The following is a 7,594-nucleotide window of genomic DNA, read 5'->3' on the forward strand; positions in this document are numbered from 1 at the left end:
GACCTATATTCCATTCAGTCCAGTATCCTGTCACACATAGTAGCTAACCAGTTCCTCTGGATGACCAGCAACAGGATCAGACCAGTGGTTCTTCTAGTCCAGCATCTTGTCTTACACAGGGGCCAGCCAGTTCCTCTGGAGGACCAACAACAGGGCAGAGAGGCCAAAGCATTCAGAAAAACATCAGAAGAGTCCTGCTTGATCAGACCAGTGGTCCATCTAGTCCAGCATCCTATCTCACATGGTGATCAAACAGTTCCTCTAGATGGCCAGCAACAGGGCATAGAGGCTGAGGCCTTCATCAGGACATTAAAAGAGCCCTGCAGAGTCAGACTAGTGGTCCATTTAGCTCAACATCCTGTCTTGCACAATGGCCAACTAGTTCTTCTGAAGGGCTAGCAACAGGGCATAGAAGCTGAGGCCTCCTTCTGATGTGGCCTTCTGGCTCTGGAATTCAAAGGATTACTGCCTCTGAACATGGAGGTTCCCCTCAGTCCCCACAGCTAGTAGCCATTGATAGACATCCTCCGTGAATCTACCTAATCCCCCTTTAAAGCTGTTATTCCTGTGACCATCACTACATCTTCCTGCCATTCGCCATGTTCACAGGAATGGACCTGTTGTGGATCTTCTCTGCATCACGTTCCCTTGAGATCCTTGAGCTAATTTTTGATTGATCTATGTCATAATTGTCAATGGCTAGATTTGACTCCAGTGGCACCTTAGAGAGCAACAGCCCTGACTCTCAGAAACTCACCCCCCCCCCCAACAAAACACACTTGTTGGCCTCCAAGGCATTGCTGGAGTCAAATCTAGCTGCTCTTCTACAGACCAACACAGCTACGCTCTGGAACTCTCATAATTGCCAATGGTTATACTCAGCTTAGCAAGCTTCTTAAAATGAAATTTCTGAGCCAAGATTACAAAATCATAGGACTGCATTCATGATAGTCCATAGATTCCCTTTGCCCTTCAGGTATGAGAGACCTCATCTAGATTGAGTCAGATTCCAATTGATAGCACCTGTCCACTCTAGCCCCTGATGTAAAGACCTTTGAGAAAGAAGTAGAATGCAGCACCAGGAAACGAGAAATCCAGAAATTCTACCTCTTATCTCAGCTCTTGGGGAATGGTGGTGATCCAATGCAGGGTTTTCTCAGTGCTTTGGCACATGCTACTAAAGGATAGACAGTTTCATAGAATCAGAGTTAGAGTTGCAAGGGGCCAACCCCTTTCTCAATACAGGATCAGCCTGAAGGTAGATTTCAAACCTACCTGCCTTGACATTAAGCCAACAAGCCGCGTCTAATTGAAAAAGCCAATTGGGCAATTTTATATTGCCCAAATTGTATGTATTATTATTTATTATTTGAAGGAGAATGTGGCTCACTTAAGCTGCCAGTTGTGAGACCATAGAGATGGAGTGATATTCTGGACAGAATTGACTTTGGTTTGATAGAACTTTGTGCTATTCATGTAAGGTGTTTTTTGAGCCCGTTAAAGGGGCAAGAGGTGTTTCCTGATTATTCTCTTTACTGGCTGCAGACCCTCGGGCCTAAGGAGGGCACAAACTGGCTGAGGAACTGAAGTTTGTCATCATATTTTGCCAGTTCATGGATCGTGAAGCATTGTTCTTGAACTGAAGAAGCACCACAAATGTCCACAAACTTTAACGCAGTTCATGGTGATTAGTGGAAAGCAGAAGCCAGGGATTGAAACCCCAGCTTTCTGCTCTTCGTGAAAAAAAGTTGAGTAATAGAGAGCTCTCCGCCACTCAACTATGTCTCAGGCTGGCAGTCCAAGAAAGCCCCTGAGCTGCAGAGGCTGCTGACTCCCAGGCTTCAGTTGTTTACAGCTGAAAATAACTGAGCAGCAGGAGCAAGCTACCCCTGTTTCAGACACAAACTTCACAAACTTGGTTAGATCTCTACATGAGCCAACTGGGTTTTGGGGATTAGTGGTTTGCTTCATGGTTTGCTCATGAACCAAGAACCCAACTGCATTTTTGTGATTTGTATCCATCCCTACCCATGCCTATATGACGATATTCCTGAGGACATCCCTCCCCAACAGTCCAGAATGGCTGAGAGGAAAGGGGAAAGCAGCAGCGTTCACTTCGGTCACCTTGCATTGCTTCTGGTTGACTGGACCTAACCCATGAGTGGGAAAAAGGAGAGAAAAACTCACTCATCAGGAACAGGGAGTACCATGCATGTGTTCAACTGTCGATCAGGCAATAGCTGATCACCTCACCTGCATGGTTTGTGCTGGGCAGCAGGAAGTGGCAGTCAAACAGGTTTGCATTTGGTTTTTGCAAACTAAATGTAACACCATCCTTGCCTGAAAAGGCAGAACTTTATAAGATAGAAGGGCTCCACAAAATCTGGATGAGCAGGGGCTACAAAGCACTGAATATAAAATTTGCCGTTCCAGAGCCTCAAATCTCCATGAGATGGTTTTAAATATATATTTTCCCTCCTGAAGGCGGGAGGGAAACTATTAAATATATAGTTTCCCTCCCGCCTTCAACGTATTCCGAACTCAGCACTTCCCCTTGGGAATATGGGCAAATGCTCTGACACCAAAGACCTTCAAGGATCTCAGTCCTGGCATTTTCCCATGCCACATCTCAAATGGAGTCTTCTGCATCTGCCTGCACAGGGTCCTGTTACACAAATAGGCAGCTGTGTTCATGGCTTCAATCCAGGAAGGCCCTTTTAAGCCAAATAGCTGAGTGGCTGGGAGCCACTGCTCAGCTGTTTTTCATGAAAAACAGAACTCCAGGGTTTAAACCCTTGATTTTTGCTCTTTATGAACCACCATGAACTGTATTAAAATCTGTGGACATTTCTGTGGGCCCTTCAGTTAATGAACAGTGTTTCATGAGTCATGAACCAGCAAAAAATGATGACAAACTTCAGGGCCATTCCGCACTGATTCTTTGTAGCAGGAGTGTGGCAAATTGAAATCGCTACTAATTTGCAGTTATGCACAACGTCGTTGACAATCTGCCACACTCCTGAAACTGATCTGCAAAAAGCGCTTCGTTGTAGCGCTTTCAGGGAAATCCCAAAAAGTGGATTCACCCTCTGGACAGCGCTACACTCTTGCAACCAATCTGCAACACTAGCGGGAAAGTTCTGTGCGTTACCATTGTTGCAGTTTCTGCAAAGTCCCTCCCTCTGGCTCTGTCCTCTGATCTTCCAGCGAAGCGATCGCCATTTTTTTTCTCAGAGTGAGTGGAGATCAACACACTGGCGAGCCTTCATTTACCCAGCGAGGCTTCCCCGGCTGCAGTCCCTCCCCAGAGCTGTTTTAAGTCACCAAGCACCAAGCACCACACAGCCCCGTTTGCTGGGTTATTTTCCCTTTATTTTTCCCTTTATTTTTGGCCGAAAATCGCGCCCCTGTGGGGGGAGGTATTTTTTTTCACTCAGGGGGAGCCAGGCACCGATGAAACGGCAGCTCAAACACCACCTGCTAGCTAGATTGGTCTCTCCATTGCAACGAATCAACGCAGATTCATTGCAACGTGTTTTTTTTTAACCTGTCTTAAAGGGAAAGGGGCTTTTCGGGAGCATGATAACGGCCGCCCATTGGCTGCTCGTTTGATTGATGGCCAGGGGCGGGACAAAGCTCGGCAATATCGCTTCCTGGCTAGCGATTTTTGCCGAGACCGGAAACCTGTGGGAAATGATAGAAACACAACTGGATTCCACTACAAAGGCAGGTATGCATAACGACAAATTCCACTATTTAAAATGGCGTTTTTTCGTTCCGCAACCAATTTGCAACATAGATCCTGGTGCGGAATGGCCCTCAGTTCCTCAGCCAGTTTGTGCCCATCCCTAGGCCCTAGGGTCTGTAGCCAGAAAGGAAAATCATCAGGAAACCCCTCTTGCCCCTTTATTGGGCTCTAAAACATCTTGCCCTTTGCTTGGGTGTGATTTACTTTGATTTGCCACTTGCTTTGCCCCACAGTTCAAAGAAATACTAGAACATGAACCTGCCTTATACTGGGTCAGTCTAGCAAGACTGGTGTTTGGGTAGGGTACAAACTGGGAAAATGTGGGTCATTTCAGTCCATGGTATGTGGCATGCCTGGTTGATGAGCCACAAATTGCGATAAATTTTTAGGCACCAAATGGACCAGTTCAGTTTGTGAAGTCTGTGATACATTAGAATGCTGCTCCCCCATGAGCTTCCAGAGGATCCCCAGTTGACTCTCCTCTTCTTGCTCCAAACAGGTGTTCTGCTGTGGTGTCATGGCCCACTCCAGGGTATGGGAGATGCAAGAACTTACATTTTTTTTTAATTTATTTATTTATTTATTTATTTATTTATTTATTTATTTATTTATTTATTTATTTATTTATTTATTTATTTCTTTCTTTCTTTCTTTCTTTCTTTCTTTCTTTCTTTCTTTCTTTCTTTCTTTCTTTATTTATTTATTTATTTATTTATTTATTTATTTATTTATTTATTTATTTATTTATATGCTGCCCTCCCCGGGGGCTCAGGGCGGTTTACATGGAACTTATGAATGATACATAAAACAGTCAATAACACATGAATAACAATACAATATTAATAACAGGTAGTTGTAATAATAAACAGTGTAAACAATGATACAATAAACAGTACAAACAGGTCCAGAGCAATCTGGTGGAGTTCTGAGAGGGAGAGGAAAATGGGCCCTTCAGTCGTTGTTGATTGCGTCTGGTCTCAACCAAATGCCTGGCGGAATAGCTCCCTTCTACAGGCCCTGAGGAACTGTTTAAGCTCCGTCAGGGCCCTGATCTCCTCTGGGAGCTCATTCCACCAGGTGGGGGCCACAACAGAGAATGTTCTGCCCCTGGTGGAGGCCAGGCGGACTTCTTTTGGGCCAGGGACCATTAGCTGGTTGGTGGCAGAGGAGTGTAGGGCTCTTTTGGGGGCATAAGCAGGGAGGCGGTCCCTCAGGTACACTGGGCCCTGACCGCGTATGGCCTTGAAGGTAATTACCAGAACCTTTAGTCTGATCCGGAATTCAACTGGCAACTACTGCAGTTGGTGGAGAAGGGGCTGGATGTGGGACCTCCATGGTGTTGCTGTGAGGATCCTGGCCGCTGCATTTTGGACCAGCTGTAGTTTCCTGGGTGTAAACTGCATGGAACTTTTATTCCAGCCCCAGATCGATTCATTCCCTGCCCTCTACACAGAATGCGATTTCCGTTTGGATTTTGGGCAATTTTAATTTTCCTTCTGCAGCAAGAAGGATTGATTCGGAGTGACTCTACCTTTATTGTGCCATATCTCAGAGTGCTGAAAATCCTCAATATTCATTTGGGAAAGAAAGCTCCGTGGTAGAGAACCTCTGATAGGTCACACCTGATCATGTGACATGCTTGCCTTAAAGGAGAAGCCCCTAATTTCTCTCAACTTCTGTCGGTCCTGGATTTTTCCTCCCTCCTCTGCCTTTTTTGATCCTCTCCCCCTCCCCTCCAAGAAAAGAAAGAGGCTCCCTGCCTGGCTCCTCTCCCCCCCACCACTTCGAGAAAAGAAAGAAAGAGGTTTGGCTCCCTCCCCCCTTCTGAGCCTCCCTAACCACGTGCAGAAGACGTTCCTGTTTCAATGGGGAGGGGGGGAGAGGAAGACCTGAATTCAAAGTGATCTGAATTCAACAGGATTGACAATGGAATAAAGAAAGTAAGTGCAGACTCTGCCCTGGTCAAGGCTAAGGGCAGGCCTGTGTAGAGCAAGTTACTGAAGTCCAGTCTAGAGGTGACCGTCGCATGGATCACTGTGGCTAGGTGTTCTGGGGCCAAGTAGGGTGCTAGTAGCTTGCCTTGGCGGAGATGGTAGAATGCCAGCCATGATACCTTTGTGATCTGGGCTTCCATTGTGAGGGAAGTGTCCAGAATCACACCCAGGTTCCTGGCAGAGTAAGCCGTAGCTCTACGCCATCCAGGGTGGGTAGATGCACTTCCTCACATGGGCCTTTCCTACCCAGCCACAGGACCTCCGTCTTTGAAGGATTGAGCTTCAGTCGACTCTGCTTAAGCCATCTCGTCACTGCTTCCAGGCAACTGGCTAATGCTTCAGGGGGAGAGTCAGGGCGGCCATCCATCAGGAGGAAGAGCTGGGTGTCATCTGCATATTGATGGCAACCCAGCCCAAACCTCCATACCAGTTGTGTGAGAGAGCGCATGAAGATGTTGAACAGGATAGGAGAGAGTACCGCTCCTTGTGGGACTCCGCAAGTAAGTTGCCGGCGGTCTGATGTTCTCTCTCCTATTGCAACCCTCTGTCCACGATCTCAGAGGAAGGAGATAAACCATTGAAGGGCTGTCCCGAGTATTCTGGCATCGATGAGGCGACGAGCTAGAAGCTCATGATCGACTGTATCAAACGCTGCTGAGAGGTCTAGTAATATCAGCAGACCCAGCTTGGTCCAACTGGCGACAGAGGTCGTCCGTCAGGGCGATTAGTGCTGTCTCTACCCCATGGCCAGGCCAGAAACCTGACTGGGATGGGTCTAGGACCGAAGCTTCTTCCAGGTATTCCATTAGTTGGTTAGCGACGGTCCTTTCTACCATCTTCCCCAGAAACGCTAAGTGCGAAACAGGTCGATAGTTATTAGGCTCTCGCGGATCTAGATATGTTTTTTTCAGCAGTGGATATACCACAGCCTCTTTCAAACCCTCCGGGAATTTTCCCATTGTGAGAGATAGATTGATTATCTCCCAGAGGGGGCCCTTTATCCTAATGTCAGCTGTTCTTAAGAGCCAGGATGGGCAAGGATCTAGTAGGCATGTGGTTGGCCTCGCTGTTGCTAGCATCCTGTCCACTTCGGTCAGCGTGAGTTGTCTGAAGTTAACATACTAACTACATGCAACAACTCTGCCCAGAAAATTATTTTTTTACCTTCCCAATACCTAGCCAATCTCCTGTCTCTTCTTCCACCTCTTTACAATATTGCAACACCAGCAGTTACCAGCAACCATCTGCTACTAATGCAACTCGCTCCCCTTCCTCAAAGATTTGTGACACAAACTGCAGCCTTTTGCTAATTCTGCACCATTCCAGGAAGAATGGTTGATGGGAAACTTCACTGCAGCCTTAAACAACATGTTAATAGCAAATCAATATGCCTCGAAAGCATTCGGGAAATATATTTACATAAATCACCTGCCAAACACGAGCTGAGACCCATGCTAATGAGAGTGAGCCAGAGAAACAGGAGAGACCCAAGGGTTAAGCAACTCATTCAGATTTGTCAGGGGCAGCAGCTGCATTTCCTCACCCTGACTGTCACTGAAGTGCCTCTTTCCCCTGGGCTGTGGTCCCATCATGAATCAGGACCATGCTCAGTAAGGAAACAATCTCCCTTGCAGCTGACATCTGGCAGTCCCAGTCAAGATTACACAGGGGAAACTGAGACCGTACAATTTGTAACATGTAGCGTGACCCACACCTTGGATGCTCACCTGTGCACAGGTGTGCCAAAGAAAGTGTGCTGTGTCCTTTCATGCCCTTTTCATCCCCCAGATCTCATTCAGCATTTATTTGATGCTCTCGATGGGGTCTTTGGCTTTCAGATGATCCTCTTGTA

Source organism: Paroedura picta, chromosome 1 (genome assembly GCF_049243985.1).
Source record: "Paroedura picta isolate Pp20150507F chromosome 1, Ppicta_v3.0, whole genome shotgun sequence".
NCBI classification, from domain to species: Eukaryota; Metazoa; Chordata; class Lepidosauria; order Squamata; family Gekkonidae; genus Paroedura; species Paroedura picta.